Source organism: Colias eurytheme, chromosome 6 (genome assembly GCF_061535395.1).
Source record: "Colias eurytheme isolate Ceu_HAF_F1 chromosome 6, ilColEury1 Martin Lab GWU primary, whole genome shotgun sequence".
NCBI lineage: Eukaryota > Metazoa > Arthropoda > Insecta > Lepidoptera > Pieridae > Colias > Colias eurytheme.
In genome coordinates this window covers 2,074,760-2,092,427 of record NC_142985.1, presented here as the reverse complement: position 1 = coordinate 2,092,427, position 17,668 = coordinate 2,074,760, and the positions used below count along the sequence as shown (strand labels likewise).

The 17,668-nt window shown below is 32.0% G+C and overlaps 1 long non-coding RNA gene across 1 annotated transcript; it reads right to left on the bottom strand.

The window, feature by feature from the left end:
- Positions 1-5,981: 5,981 nt before the first annotated feature.
- LOC149907476 (uncharacterized) lies at positions 5,982-6,929 on the bottom strand. Its single transcript, XR_016456834.1, has 3 exons — positions 6,830-6,929; positions 6,462-6,513; positions 5,982-6,057 (listed from the first exon to the last, which is right to left on the bottom strand). It is a non-coding gene; the product is annotated as an uncharacterized LOC149907476 (long non-coding RNA).
- Between the last annotated feature and the right edge of the window lie 10,739 nt (positions 6,930-17,668).

The following is a 17,668-nucleotide window of genomic DNA, read 5'->3' as shown; positions in this document are numbered from 1 at the left end:
GGGCGGAAATCTAGTATATTATAAAAGAGCACATAAAGACAGCGCTCAGCGAAACATTTATATTTCGATTATTGCGAATTAAATGGCTAGTGATTAGACGTTTATTTTAGGGATAGTATTTTTAATTTTTTTGTAAATATATTAAGATGAAATATAATCACAATAGTAATATTTTATTGATAATATAATTTTTTAATTTACTTTAAAATTTACTCGCTCGAGCTATGGCCAGTCAATGTAACAATAAAAATAGTTTATGAATGAAGCAGTGAATATTTTTAATTATTATTGTATCTGTAAAATGAATACAACGGTATTTTTTTAATATGTGAGACAAATCAGCCTTACAAACATCATCAAATATTTTTTACCAATAATGATTCCATTATATTTTACAAACTTTAATTCCGGTTTATACAATTATTACATTATAAAAATATCGTTGTTGAAATGGATAGGATAATAGTTATTTTTTAGATAAATATTATATTTTTAATCGCCAGATTTTTACACAAATGACGGACTATAGTTCAGTGAATGATATACAATAAAAGGCTGGGCCAAGTGTAAACGTGTTATTATAAAATTTATAAGCAAGTCTAGGTTATTTCTCTTGTCGAGATCTGCAATACGTTTTGCTATTGTTAATTCTTTGTAAATCAATTAATTTCTTATCAATATATGGGGGTTTATATCTTTAGGATGGCATGTGCAATAAAAAAAGAATTTTTATTTTTAAAAATCAAAGCATACCGGCCACTGCCATATTGCATAGTAATGATTATATTATACAGATAAAAAATATTTCTAATGACCATCATGTACTTGTGTTCTGTGCCACCAAATCTTTTTTTTATTATATGTATTGTAAATATCGTATTCGTAATTTCTAACATGTGCATTATTCGTGTGCAATCTTTATAAATGTTTATGAATTGAATAAATTAGTATAAATGTTTTTTTTTTTCTTATATTTTCTTTTGGCTGCGTTTTATCGAATTGCGGCAGAGCATAATTATTATTATTATGATATTTAGGGCGTTCTATTTTGAACAGGGAATTTAATTGAAATATTATACATCACTAGTGAATGTCATCAGTTAGTTTTTAGTTGAATTTGTTGTCTGTTTTGCGAATTAGTACTAATCAATCAAGTTAATGTTTTTTGTAACAATAACAAATAAAAACACTAGTCTACGTTTATACATATATATGTAGTTGTAACAAATGAATACCTCTTGGTATTGTCAATTTATTGATTGTATTAATATTAAACATCATGTAATAAATCATGCATAATCACAAGCCGTTTTTTGGCGAAATTTTGATATTCTTATGAAATATTCGCTCAGTGGTAGCTAACCTTATTTATAGAAAATAAGCAAAGAAATTGGAATGTCTGTTTGTTTTGTTACAGGAAATTTTGAATATTAAAAAGCTATAGGTATTGGGTTTATATCTTTATAGCCGTGAAATTCGTGCCTTGCAAAGTGTCTATTCAAAATACTATTTAACAAAATAAATACAATTAAAAAAAATCTTGTTATTTTTTGCTTATATTTTCGTAATAATTTTTGCAGTGCCGTCGAACAAAATGTCACTTATTTAAGGGAAAATGTGTATGTTATAAGGTGTAGTTTTAACAATTTACCAAAAGATCACAAATATTATTTATAAAAAGTATATTATGTACGCGTATGTACTTTGTTTTAACCAATTTCAAAAATTTCTAGAAGGTTTTTGGTTAGATGGATTTTGTAATGTTCCCGGTATGGCTACTTATCTGTTCATAATAATTGTTACTGTGCGTTCGTCACATATTTTATAATAATTTGTAAATAAAACATTATTGAGAGATACATTGGGTTTATTTTTGTCAATCCCTATATAATCCTTCATTTATAAGTTCTCAAAATCACAACATGAGCTGTTTCGTTTCTTTTCTCAGAAAATTTGAAAAAATTCGGCCAAGGTAAAAGCACATAATACGGAGGTATTTCACAACATTTGAAAGTAAGTAACAAAGATAAGCATATGTAAGTATTTATTTTTAAAGGTGCCAAACCGCTTTATCGTTAAAAGTGGATCTTAAATTTTGTATTGCTGTTGAGTCTGTTTATTTTCATGATATTTCTTATTTAAAAAAAAAATATTTAAATAGTCAGGTCGATTTTCCCTATTACGGAGGTATGGTTATGGTCAGAGCCTATTACTGCGGTCTTAGATCATTAAGTAATGGATAACACTCGCAGGCGTTTCCCCTTTTGCTGAGGTATAAGATTATTCGAATCGAAAAATCTTATGCTTTCATAAAAACTACTTGCGTAATCGATTACAAACACTCTGCGTATTCGTAAAACATCGAAAGGACGTCTGCGAGTGCTCCGCTAAAAATGCCGTTTTGCACTGTCAAGTCTTGGTGACATATCACACTAGCGGATTGCGAGCGGTTTCAAAGCGGAGCGGGTGCGCAACGAATACGTTGCGGTTGCGCAGCGAATTCGTTGCGGACGCGTGGCAGATGCGCAACGTTTACGTCGCAGTCATGTACACTCATTAACAAAATGGAATCCGTGCTGGTTGTTACTTATAACTTGTGATAGTATAATAATTATGAGATCATTATTTTTTACGAGTTTCATAACATGTTAATGTTTAGGGTATTGTTTTATCTATTAAATCTTGGTCGAAATGCAATCAGATAACTTAATTGCTCATTAAGAAAGTTCATTAGTGAAATAAATGTTAAAGCTCCTTAACTAAAACAGGGCTATCTTATTATTAGATAAATAGCAGTGAATAGAAAATTTTATCAAGCAACCAGCAACTCACTATCACTTTGCTCATAATTAGGTTCACAAAATCTCTTTATAACATACGTTGCTATGGGAGAGATTATACTGGTCAGTCGTTACATACTTTTGGAATGTATGGTACATTCTAAAAGTCCTAGTAATTCAATTTTATAGCACCTTTTTTTAACAACTCCAGTTGTTATTACATCTTTAGTTAACTGTTAAGTAAGTGCATTTCCACAGTACGGTTAAAAAATTGAGTGCTACAGAAACGATGGAAATATTGAATGGAAGTTAGGCAAGGCGGAAGGGCTGGCTTTTGTGCGAGAGTATACAAAATGACGCGTCCGCAACGAATTCGCTGCGCAACCGCGGCGTGTTCGTTGCGCGCCCGCAACGTATTCGTTGCGCACCCGCTCCGCTTTGAAACCGCTCGCAATCCGCTAGTGTGATATGGCACTTGCAGAAGCAATTCAAACATGTCGAATATTAAAAAAGATGGAATAACCTTTAATTTGTGTATATTTTTTTATTTTTTAACGTACATTTCTAATTAAATGCAATTTCTAATAATCGTCGATGTATCGTTTAGCGATATGATCAAGACAAATAATCGAGTCATGTTTCGAGAGAGAAAGAGACGAGACTATCATGGAAAGAAAATATACAAATTTAATCTTTATCTAGTAAGAGAGAAAGTTGAATTTAAAACGCGATAATGAACCGCATTCCTTACGAGACTATCTTTAAAAGAAATACAAATTTAATCTTTATAGTCTAAGTTATAAAGTTGAATTTAGAACGCGATATTGAACCACACTCCCCACGAGACAACTTGGAATGAAATACAAATTTAATCTTTATGAACTTAGGGATAGAGTTGAATTTAAAAACTCGTCGCTTAAAAGGTCGTAAATTTTTACGACTTTCGTGACACAAATTATTTTTGTGAATGTGTGATTGTGTTTCAATAGTGTGAGTTGCCCTCCCCGCACCAAAATCAGCAGAAAGTTTAGTTAGAACATTTGCCAGCGTACTCCATCCATTACTTAATGATCTAAGACTGCGGTAGACGGCTCCTAATGCGGAGGGTCAGAAATTATATTCATTGAAGTTCCCTACAAATAATATTTATTAAATAATATAAATGTGTTCTAAATCGGTGTTTTCTTAACTGTTCCCCACTCTAGAACTTATAATTACTTGCTTAGTCATCTTAAGGTCTCCAGAATGGGTCATGTAGTAGAGACTTAGCTTAATACGGTTAATGTTGAAAGATGAGTCTTCCTACATATTACATTTACAATATACATAGTACACAACATTTACTATTCATAAGCTAGTATTTTATAAACTAAGTTTTTCGTCTTAATAAGCCGTTCAAGTTTGTATGTTGTATTGTTTATAGCATTTTCCTACTATTACACCCACTATTTAAATAGCTTGTTTCATATTTGTAAGTCATTTTTTACCCAAAAAATAAGAAATAAAATACCGCCGTAATACGATACGAATTTTATAGATTAATATCCTAATACGGTGGTATAACTCCGAAATAGGAAAAAATACTGGGCATGTTTAATTGTTTATAACTTTCAATTTATTTACTTATTGAATTAGTTCCAAGATTAGTTGAAATAATTATTTATCTGATAAATTAGAAACCATAATATTCTGCGGTATGTGTTCTTAACCCTTAAATTATCACCCCTAGATAACTTGTGTTTATAATGTTCAAATTTGGAGGATGTGTTGGAATTAGGATGGAAAAGAGGAAAATGAAAAAAAAAAAATTAAAAATTTTAATTTTTTCTATTGTTTTCAGTAAGTCACATAAAACGGACACTGTCAATTATATGTACATGTTCGAACCGTCACATATAACGGACATTGCACATTATTCCTGCAACCGTGGTACATGAATACAATGCACATTTTCAACTCTGTAATTCAAAATTATTATCAAATTATAATTATGGACGATCTAGAATAAGCTTTTCAAACATCTGTCTTAAAATGTTGGTTAAAACTTTAACGATATCGTTAAAAATAATGGATTTTAAAAAACGACACTACCAAAAATCACAGCCTAAGAATATGCTAAGAATTGGAATAGAAATAGTATTATGGTTAAAATCGAACATGATGTATTGGAGCCAAGTAGGTAAGAATCGGTCAAGTAGTTTCAATACAATCAAAACAACAACAACACACAAAAAGTAAAAAAAAAACACGAAAAAAAAAACACTAAACACCCCTTTTATTAGTTTTATCTGTATGTTACTTAAAAAAAATGTTTGTTTAGATTTAATTCAAACTTTAGTACCACACAGCCTTTTTTTTAACTTATTATCTGACTTAACCCATGGCTCCCGGGGAAGGAGCCGTGGGTTAAGTCGGATTCCTACCGACTAAAACCCCACTGTGTACCAACGCGCTGCTTTAGACGGAATGCGGGAACACTATCGCAATCTTCCGCATGTCCCGCCCAGCAGTTGCCCCTTTCCAGGCCCTCCGCGAATTGCCTGTTTCCAGGCCCTCCAAACCAAATTACCCACCCCAAGGCGGCGCAAGCTGGCACACGAGCTCACGCCACCCAAAGATCGGTTTTTTAGGGTTCCGAACCTCAAAAGGAGAAAACGGATTCTTTATAGGATAACTTAGTTGTCTGTCTGTCAAGACCATTTTTCGCGTGGTACCTCAACTCAATCTCAAATTTATATCATATACTCAAATCTACTGTGCCTTGAAGCTGTGAAAAAATTAAACATCTAAGCCAACGCAATCAAAAGATACAGCCGTTTATACTGCAAATTTTGGACATTCGCAAAGGAAGTAAAATCTGCAAGGTACTTCCCGTGAACTCAGCATCTTGAAATTTGGTACGAAGTAACGTCTCATGACACAGATAGAGGAATAATTGCGAAAAACATAAATTTTTGTTACACCATATCATAAAAAATAGGTTTGTTCTTAACCCTCAGTGCATGAGTCCGACTTGCACTTGGCCAGTCTTTATTTATTTTTTCAATGAACAACGCTATCTACAGTATTTAGTATAATATGACTCCTTGTCCTTAGTCATGATACCTTTATCATCTACCTATTTCTGAAGTAGGTAAGTATAGAAAAAAACTAAAAATAAAACAAAATGTATTGACGTCATTTTTATTATTCACATAACAAAGCTATTATTAATTTCATACAAAGGACAGGGTGATGTTCTCATATTGTGTTCTTTATTTTTCTGCTCTAGAGCGATCTGTAAAAAGAAAATCATTATTACTGTTTTTCCTAATATACCGGGTGTAATTGTTATGCATGCACAGGCGATTATTCAGTTACCATTGCAGATATGAAGAAAGATTTTTGTTTAAAGTTATTATTGTTTATTTATTTATTTATTGTCATTTTACTCATTAGGTAAAGTACTTTCGATATTAGTTTAAAGATTTTTACGCTACAGCGTGTAAAAATCTTTTAACCTTAACCTGAGTTATCTACATTATACATACTCTACATCTAAGCAGTGAATGACAAAACAATATTCTAAAAAGGAGATAATACAGAGTTAAAATATATTTTTTGAGAATATAATTATTTCTAGTTCTATGGTAATATTATCTGTAAACATCTAAGCTTGAAGAATAACATAAAGTTACGTACACATTCAATATCGGCGTTTCGATTCGAACCAATTGCAATGACGGCAACACCTCTATAAACAAAATAAATAGATATTAGACACATACATGACCATAATAAAAAAAAATATTTTGAGTGATGGTAACTACATAAAAAAATATATTCAATTCCACAATGTGGACACACAATTAGAACGAATTATAAGTTAACAGCTCTTACAGAAAACCTCAAAATTACAAAGAAAAAATAAAATTCACATCTTTGAAATAAAGTTCCTTTTTTATATATTTATTAAAATAAATTATATGCAAAAATACAAATAAATTTGTAGAAAATTTAAAGTAAAGGTTCCCGTTTAGCGATTTTTGTTATCATTTTGAAAAACTTACCCAAAGCAGCGGAATAGACGGTAGCTAGTTGGGCGGCAAATACGACCCAAATCACAGAGATTATCAAAGGAAATTGCTCAAACCACATCCTCAATGAACGTTGCATTTTGATTTTTGAACAACTAAATGTGACAAAATCTACACATACGCCTTATATATTAGGAATATTTTGTTCTTATCATGTTAATTAATAATGTAGTGTTAAATAAATTGAAAGAATAAGGAAATAACAAAGTTCCCAATGTCATAGAAAGTAATTAGTTTTTTAACCGACTTCAAAAAAAAGGAGGAGGTTATCAATTCGGCCGGTATGTTTTCTTTTTTTTTTTTATGTATGTACACCGATTACTCCGTGGTTTCTGAACCGATTTACGTGATTCTTTTTTTGTTCGATGCGGGATGGTGTCGAATTGGCCCCATAAAAATTTTATTCGGATAGGCCCAGTAGTTTTTATTTTATGAGCATTTTTGTCTGTATTTGTGTATGTAAATGTTGCAAGTGCAAGTTTGAAGTCGGTTGTTTTTAACGCAGTTATTGACTTGTTGTTTCAACTTTCAGATGATTGTGATCATAATCGTTTTGTACAAAATAAAATGTATCAATTGTTTAAAATGAGAGTTATTTCAAGGTTATTCATTAGTATATCCATGCCGCATGATGAAACAAACAAATTATTATAGAGTGTAACAATGCATTTACATCAAACGAACATAGAGCTAGAGCTAGAGCAAGAGCATTCTTTCGTGAACTTTTAGTGTAAACGAAAACTCGTATTCAGTGTTGTTCTGTATTGGAATATTGCATAGAATCTTTTCGAACGCACTAAGAACAACGAAAGATTTGATATAGTGGGGTTAGAATGAGCAATTGTTCGTATGATGTAAATGTACCCTAAAAAAAATATGAATAGGCTCTTTTTTGCGTAGTGTCGCTGCTAGGAAGGAAGCTACAGCCACACCCCGGACACTCCATACAAAATTATCGTTTTGGCAGTCACACTGTAGAGACTGCAAATGTGTGTGTTAACGCTTTATGGTTGGCACATTTGTGACTAGCGTAAAAAAAATTCGCGTTTTTCTGATGAAATATGTACATCCGTAAACAGCACAATATCTAACCATTTTCTACGAAAAGCGATAATCACAAATCCAAAATAATAAAATTACTTTCAGTCAATTTAATTAATAATAATAAATAATTAATTAATTATAATGTTGTCAATCTTCGTTGCGTATCGTCCTTGTAGAAAAATGCGGACCATTTATAGCCTGATCGTGCGGGGTGAGGTAAGTGTTTAATTTTGGCGGGAGGCGGAGAGTGTCTGTAGCGTTTAGCTACTATTATGTATTCTGTGCTACAGCTACAGCTTAACCATTGATAGATCATAGATGTCATAACGTAAACAACAATTAGTGAAGTTTGTTAACAGATCAACATACACAACCACACCCAACATATACCTACAGAATTTCTCATAAATAAAATGTTATTCAACTCTGGAGACGAGCACCGAAACAATATTTATTTTGCAAAAAATTTGGTGCTCTCTAGATAGAGAGTATGCTTTGGCATTAAAACCATTTAATGCCAAAGGGTTAGGGTTTAGGGTTCAATTTATATTGGTAGGGAAGCACCTCGTGAACAACAATATGACCATTAAGTTGAGCCGTTTAGAGTCATTAACTTGGCTGTATTAGTATTCATCAATTTCTGTGGAATAATTCAACACAGCAATTGTTATAGATAAATCTTTATTATATTATTATATTCACATAATTATAAACAAAGAATACTCTTTGAATGTAATCTGTGAAAATAAGGGTTTCTTATCTTTTTAAACACAAAAATATTATTCAAAACTTAAAGTTTTCCGCGTCAAATTAAAGTTTTCCGCGTCAAATCTATACATATAATAAATCTGTAGAAGGGTCAATTCTGTACATTGAAAATATTGAAAAAATAAATAGCAGGGGGTGTTACTGGATCGATACCAAACCCAAATATGTGATTAAAAAAATTTTTGTCTGTCTGTCTGTCTGTCTGTCTGTCTGTCTGTCTGTATGTTCAGGCATCACGTAAAAACTAACGGTTCGATTTCGATGAAACTTGGTATAATTATACCTTATTATCCTGGGCGTAAAATAGGATACTTTTTATCCTGGAAAAATACGTAAAAAAAAATTAATCTTAATTTTTCAGTTTTATCCATAGACGTTGTTCTGTAGAACCGCGAACACACGTTGCGTATTATTATAGGCCTAGCCGTATTTGGGTCCAATAGATATTTATAAGATGTCATTGTCAGAGTTACTCAAAATGGAGAAATAAACCATCCACGCGAAGACCGACATCCGCGCGGACGGAGTCGCGGGCGGAAGCTAGTAGACAATATTATCGTATCACTTATTTTACAAAGACAGCGGACTGGACGCAAGCCATTTGGGTGGCAAAAACGACCCAAATCAGTAGAATTACCCAAGGTTATATTTTTTTTAGCCCTTATATTCCATGCCTAAGACGGATACCATTCCAAAATATTAAACATGCTGAACGTTAATAATCAAGTTTTTAAAGGTCCTAGTTTCTTGTTAATTTAAATGTAGTATTAAATAAATAGAAAAAGAAGAAATAATAAATGATTAGGTATGTAGGACATATAAATTACTTTTTTACAAGCGTCAGTCATGTAAAAACTCATGAAAATGTATCGGTTTTTAATTAGTTTTTTAACTAGGATATTCGAAGCCATCATCATACATTATCCTAACTTATATAATTATTATATAGACATTATAATATTGTGTCTGTCATGCTTTTACGCCTTATTTTGATAACATTGGGTATAATTTGATTATAGTCATTCCAAGGAATTTTTGTCATAAAAACAATGTTTTCAAGCGAAGCTGCGTTCGCATTTTTCCTATAAGTAAGTAACATATTTTTAATGGATGTGCCCAAACCCAACAAGTCCTCAATCCATTTTAGGATATACAGGGTTACTTGTAAAACACCAGCAACCTCGCAGGACAAGATAGCTAACATCATAAGTAACAACATTAATTATAATCTGTGCCTCCAGTGAATAAGGGAATAACTCAAAAACAGCACTTTTCAGGAGAGACAAAAAACTATATATCTATACTAAATCTTTATTAATTCAAAATTTTAAGCTTGTATGTGTAAGATATGATGTTAGACTATATTTTTACATATGAACACATATTGTAACAACCCCATAAATATACTTTTTTCATGTTTTTTTGTAGTTGTGGCCTTATGAACGAGTACTTCATGGAATAACTCAATGTATTCACATAATTTTTTTTTTACTCTTTGCAATATAACGACTTATGCCCTTATGCACTATGTTCATAATCGCACAACACGACTTATATTATTGCCAGTTTTGGTTTTATAGAAATGATGTGACTTATTATGCTTGAAATTTGTGTACTTTATGACTCAATTGAGGCATTTTTGTGGAAAAACTATGCACGTAGCTTGAAAAACGAATGAAATCAACGGGATTTTTTATCGTTATTAGATAATAAAAACAAAACAACATTTAGGTATTTATGCATTTAACCCTAGAAGTCCAATCTACGTAAATTTGACGTATGAACTCTTCTATATTTACCATCGAATCGCTGCAAAATCCAGAACCAACTTATTAGCCGTCGAGACCTCGCAGTACATAGTTGGCTCATCCAGGTAAATTCCGCCATTTGGTTGTAAAGAGGATGTTGTGCGTCATTTTGACGTATAATTGGGCTTTTCGTAACTTTTAAGATTGTTTCAAATTTTTATTTTGTGATTTATTTGAATAATTTTTTTCCAAGTCACGTTTCACATGATATCTATAGTATTATACTATAGATTGAGTATAAAATGGGATCCAGACAACTTTTATACCAGGACAAAAAACCTTCAATCTTAGTAAATGACGATTATTGTCCTCCGCTGGATTTGGACTTCAAGCAAGGGGATTGGGTGGCTGAAGATGTTGTCCGGAGTTAAACCGAATATGTTATGGGGTTTTGTTACCCATGTATAATGAAAGTCGTAGATTGTAAAATAAACCTTTAATCGATCTTTCAATAATACAGTATTATGTTGTTAATGCTATACAATGTTTCACCAGTCACCACAATGAGTCTAGTCTGTACAGGTTAGCAGGAGACAATCATTGAGTATTGGTATTAAATACGTATCAACTGCGTATTGCGTTTTGCGTATTAACTAGGTATTGTCCTAGTGAAAATTAATCGTCGAATCAATTTAAAATTCGATCAAGTGCGTTCCGTTTCGGAACGCCACAGATAATAAAATATAGATAATAAAAGTGGCAACGCCACAATGTCATGGTGGTATACATTGAGGATACAAGCACTTTATAGAGATAAGAGAAGCCCGAAAACCATATTCCTGTATGTTCAGTTAATACAGGAAAAGTTATAGGTGGTCAGTGGCGATATTTTACGGCATGATATAGAATTTTAACAATTTCTATATCATATAATATCCAAATAATGTAGATAAATAAAGAAAATACAATGAGCCGCAAATATTTTATGAAAAAATTAAGCACAGATTTGAAGGTGCCTTGGATGCAAATACGACTTGTGGCACGCACTTTGAAGAGACTCTACGTGACAATAGCGCAATTTTTTCAAAATATGTGGTACCAGAGTATCCATAAAATGTTTACGAAAATGCAGGACCAAAGAAGTATCGATATTGCGGATTTTTTTCCTATAAAAAAGGCAAATTACCAAAGCACAGTAGCTAAAACGCTATATGCGGAGAAAACAATATTCATAATTATTGTCAAGACTGGTTATAAATACTTTTTTTTATGCCACTATTATAGACTATAGTATTATTGTCTTGATTATTGTAGTTAGATAATTTAAAAAAAAAAGATTAAAAACGAGTTATTTTTTAAAAACTTGCCCAATTATAAGAAGAAAATATAAGTTTAACATACTATAACTTAGTTTGTTGGCTTTTTTTAGATGATTCAACTATCGTTCTGTATTTATATAAACAAAGAGTATAATATCATTAAATGCACTTAATGTGTTAACTGTATTTTTAATATCTATTGCAAAAAATAGTTAATTTAGTATCCCAAGTTAACTGATGAACCTTTTTTAAAAAATATAAAGATTTGTTGTTGCAGATTTATTGTAAAAACGATTTAAAAATAATAAGGAATAGTGTGTGTTGTTTCCGTGCAGTATTCAATTAATAGACCAATAGCAACACGGCATTAATGCCAAACTGTCTCATGTCGTCACTTGAACCAATGACACTAAAAGAGTTGTTCCTTTATGCTCATGTTAGAAAAATGACACAAATGCGTTTATACTAAAATAGTGTTAGGACTGATGGAACAAAATGAATTAAGTCTTTATTCAAAAAGTATAACTACACATACGTCTTTGTGTTCGTGGGTACTTTTGACTCGAGACGAATAGTTCCTTTGCGATTGCCTAAAATGATGAATAAGGTAACTTATACCGTTAATCACACCCTACTTATACCGTTTGGTTCATTCGAAAAAATGGGTTAGGACGCAGCTAGAGATATGACCTTTTGATATGTTGTGTATTTTGACGAGCTGAATCCAATGGTGCAATAAAAACCAAAGGGAATAACTCGTCTTACTCCCTTATTCACTGGAGGCACAGTATTGTTCTACGACTTTTGGCATAACGCAATAAATTATTTTTAAATGATTTTTTAAGCTTTCATTGTACTCTCCTAACTACATTCGTAAGTCTATGTTCTATTCACTATCGAAAGGATGACGCGACGCCCCCTTCCCCCTCTCGTTCGCCTCTTGCACACTTCTTGTTTACGTAATTATTGCACGCCTCATAAGCGAAGCGTTGAGGTGGGTACTACTGTCACTTCGCGCAAAACATCTGATTTTTCAAACTTAAAATGTCTTTATGTATCATACATTGCACTTGTAAGATAATACATACACACACATATTAAGAAAAAACACTATTTTTAACGTTCATGATATTTTTGATGTCATTTTTGTTATTTAAACTAGTTAAAAAACAGTTTAAAAAAGTCCTGTCTTGGACGTCCGTGTGTCTGTATGTGCGGATCCTTTTTCTTGTTAACACGATAGCGACCAAAATACTTTACTAATCGAGTCTTTTTTGCACGCCTCATAAGCGAAGCGTTGAGGTGGGTACTACTGTCACTTCGCGCAAAACATCTGATTTTTCAAACTTAAAATGTCTTTATGTATCATACATTGCACTTGTAAGATAATACATACACACACATATTAAGAAAAAACACTATTTTTAACGTTCATGATATTTTTGATGTCATTTTTGTTATTTAAACTAGTTAAAAAACAGTTTAAAAAAGTTCTGTCTTGGACGTCCGTGTGTCTGTATGTGCGGATCCTTTTTCTTGTTAACACGATAGCGACCGAAATACTTTACTAATCGAGTCTTTTTTCTTCTCTTACGCTTGAGTATGCTCAGGAATAGAACCCTTTCATTTTTCAGGGTCTGATTCGATGTGGTTTAATTGTTATTAAATAAACAAAAATAATAATTAATAAATATTTATTAAAAAAAAATTATGAGGCGTGCACTTTTGGATTTTCCAAATTATTTTTCTCTTACGCTTGAGTATGCTCAGGAATAGAACCCTTTCATTTTTCAGGGTCTGATTCGATGTGGTTTAATTGTTATTAAATAAACAAAAATAATAATTAATAAATATTTATTAAAAAAAAATTATGAGGCGTGCACTTTTGGATTTTCCAAATTATTTTATAATATTCAAACGGAAAATTAAATGAATATTTATTTTTGTATGAAAATAAAATCTAACAAATTGAAATTATCAAAAGTCGTAGACCAAATGTTGTTACTTATGATGTTAGCTATCTTGTCCTGCGTGGTTGCTGGTGTTTTACAAGTAACCCTGTATAGATATAATATCTAAAGACACTCACAGTCAAAATCAAAGTGAAAACAGATTCACAGTATGTATTTTTTACATATTTATTTTTTATTTGTAAGGTTATTGGTTCATATAAAAGTATATTTTAAATGACTCAAACACCGCATATGCATGTGTTATTGTTGTTATATTTGCATGTTATAATATAATATTTTATGATTATTTTTATAGGATTAAAAAGAATACACATTGTAAGATACAATAACTTTAATAGATACAAAAGTTAACGTTACATGTTGATGTTATCATGTGTTGTTTAATTGTCTGCTCTAGACTGGTCTGGAAAAGAAAATCATTATTAAGTACTACAATTTCCTTAGCAGAAGAATCATATGAAAAATAGAGTTTAAAAACTTACATTCTTGGAATACGCGATGGCACACCTATAAACAAATAAGGTTATTACTTAGATCCCGAATCAAGATTTTTTGAAGTGAAAACAACAAAGAATAATATAAAAAAATACATTTAATTAACTGAATTAAAAAAATGAATTAAAAATTTATTATAAACTAGAGGTCCGCCCCGGCTTCGCCCGTGGTACATATTTTGCAATAAAAGGTAGCCTATGTCCTTTCTCGGGTATCAAAATATCTCCATACCAAATTTCATGCAAATTGGTTCAGTAGTTTAGGCGTGATTGAGTAACAGACAGACAGACAGACAGAGTTACTTTCGCATTTATAATATTAGTATGGATAATATCCACTTAAAATCCGTCAAAATGTCTTGGATTTTTAAATGTTCTGTGCAATAAATCAAAAATAAAGTGAGTTAAGTATAATATAAATTCATATACTATTACATATTTGAATTTACTAAATTATAAACAAAGAATCCTTTTTTATATAAAAGGGTTTTTCTTTTACTATAATTGCAAAAATATGTCTATCTACATATTAGTAGAAAGTTAAAGTTATTAAATTATTTATGAATTGCTAGTTTTAAATTGTTTAAAAATGTACTTACTCGCAGGAGCAGAGTTGACCATTTGGGCGGCAAAAAGCACCCAAATCACAAGAATTACCCAGGGTAATTGTTTGAACCACGTTTTCGATAACTGTTGCATATTGAAATTTTTAATTTTGACAAAATCCACAAGTAACTACGCCTTATATACTTTGAATTGGTTCTTATCATGTTAATTAAAAATCTATTGTTAAATAAATTGATAGAAAAAGGATGTAATAAAGTACCTGCCCTAGTATACAGGGTGTCCCACCGTCGGTATACTAAGCTCAAAGGAGTACGTAAAAAATACTTATAAAAGTCCAGACGCATTTTTTTTCAAATAGATGAATTCTTAAAACTTTATATTATGTACACCTAACCTGCAAACCCGCCCTATTTTGCCACCCGCACGTGAGCTATCGTTTAAGATTATGTTTGCATAGACAAAATGCTCACATTAGCGAAGCCGTATATATGCCAGTTGTGCGAAGCTAGAGAAGAAAACATGGATTTTCAGGAAAAATTTAACAAAAATTTTTTGATGTAATTTTGTTGTTTAAGTATTTTTTACGTGATCAGTGTATGCAAAACTACAAGCACAGTATTACCATTATTTCCTACAGTAGTGCGACGAATGTACTTGTGCAGAGAAACGGAGGGGAACTGGCGGGGGTCGGGCGACGCGGGCCGCGTAAAGCAAACACGCTTAGTTTGCTTTACCTAGCGCGAAAGGATGACGCAGTCGTATTTTTTGTGTAATAATTTTATTATACATAGGTACTTACATATTCTATTATGGCGCGCACAAACTGTTCGGTTTACGGATGTAAATCTACATTGAAATCCCAGAAGGAAACAATATTTCAGAAAGATTGTATTAATTGTATCTGTTGAATTAAAATCAAAGCTATGTATATGTTGTCCTCATTATTTTCTAATCAGATTGTACATCCCAATGCGAATTCATTACTTAGTTAAATGTTATAATATACAATTAAGAACATCCAAAAATAAAGTGTCCACGTAAATAATATTTAGCAGTGCAATATCTGTAATTATATATTTATGAACAAATAATTACATCAGATTTAATAATCGCAATTAATTTGAATGTACATATGAATAAAGATTTCATCATAATATTAATAATTGCAATTGTTTTATTTCCCATTTGTTGCAACCCTAGCGTATTTTCGTGTGGCAGCGTAAGTACCTACGCTGGCGGCGGCATCGCGCGACATCAAAGGCGATTCCTTACTGTAGGAAATAATATTGTAATACTGTGCTACAAGTCCCTTCGCGCATAGTATACCAATAGTGGGACACCCTGTACCTATAGATGAATTATAGAACATAATTAGTTTTTATGGTTGGAAATTTCCCAGGAAATTAATGAATGTTTTTGTCTATCTCTCCGTTGCTCTATTTCTCTTGATTTAAGCATGATCATATATAAAGCGATATGGCCTTCCTCGATAAATGAATTATCTAACAGTGAAATAATCTTCCAAATCGGACCAATGGTTCCTGAGATGAGCGAGTTCCAGCAAACAATCAAACTCTTCAGCTTTTTAACATAACATAAGAATATTATGTAGTTATTATTCTTTTAATTATTTGCGAGTACGTATTTCCTTAAATTTGTTAATTGTTTGTGCCCCATTAATATATATTTGAGTAGCGGTCCGCCCCGGCTTCGCCCGTGGTACATATTTCGCAATAAAATGTTCGCCTATGTTCTTTCTCATGGTCTAAAGGGTGTCGGTGCCAAATTTCATCAAAATCGGTTGAGAGGTTCATAAACCTCTCAACCGATTTTGATGAAAACCGTGAAAACCATACATATATACATAATTACAAACTTTTCCTCTTTATAATATTAGTATATTATATAATACTAGCTGTTGCCCGCAGCTTCGCTTGCGTGGATAAGATAAATTTTCATGGAATAAGTTTTCATCCCCTATTTTACCCCTTTAGGGGATGAATTTTCTAAAATCCTTTCTTAGGGGACGCCTACGTTATGACATCTACCTGCATACCAAATTTCAGCCCGATACGTCCAGTGGTTTGGGCTGTGCGTTGATAGATCACTATATCAGTCACCTTTGAGTTTTATATATATAGATTAGTATAGATATAGAATATAGATGTACCTACATAAATGCTCATTTATGTACAATTCATATCACTATCACTAACTACATAGTATAAAACAAAGTCGCTTTCTCTTTTCCTTGTCCCTATGTCCCTTTGTACGCTTAAATCTTTGAAACTACGCAACGGATTTTGATGCGGTTTTTTTTAATAGATAGAGTGATTCAAGAGCAAGGTTTATATGTATAATAACATCCATTAAATAGTGGAGAAGTACTGTTATTTTTGAGGTTTCTAATGTGATGTCGTAAATAATTACATTTTTTCCGCTTACATTGCAAGCGCAGGCTGAACCCTACGAGTTTTATCAAAATAATGTACTAAGTATTGTACCTACACATTGAAAAGTTCTACAGAAAAGTCCGTGATGGTATATGTCTATCTCTTATGGGTAACCCACAATAACTTTTTTTTGTCATTTACTTTTTACGACAAATAATGGCTAATTTTCGAAGCGATTTTAACCAATACAGCATTAATCCTTAACCAATTAATACCTTGAATACATTTAATATAGATCTATATAGCCCTTTACACCGTATGATTTAAGTGAATATTTTCGAAGATACATATTACAGATTTAAAAATTGCGGGACGTAGCGTTTGCGGGGGTACCGGCCGGCCGCCATTGCACCCGTGCGAAGCCGGGGCGGGTCGCTAGTCATTTAGGTATATACTACCAACTAATCTACTAACTGAAAATATAAGAACCTCAAGGTATAACAAAG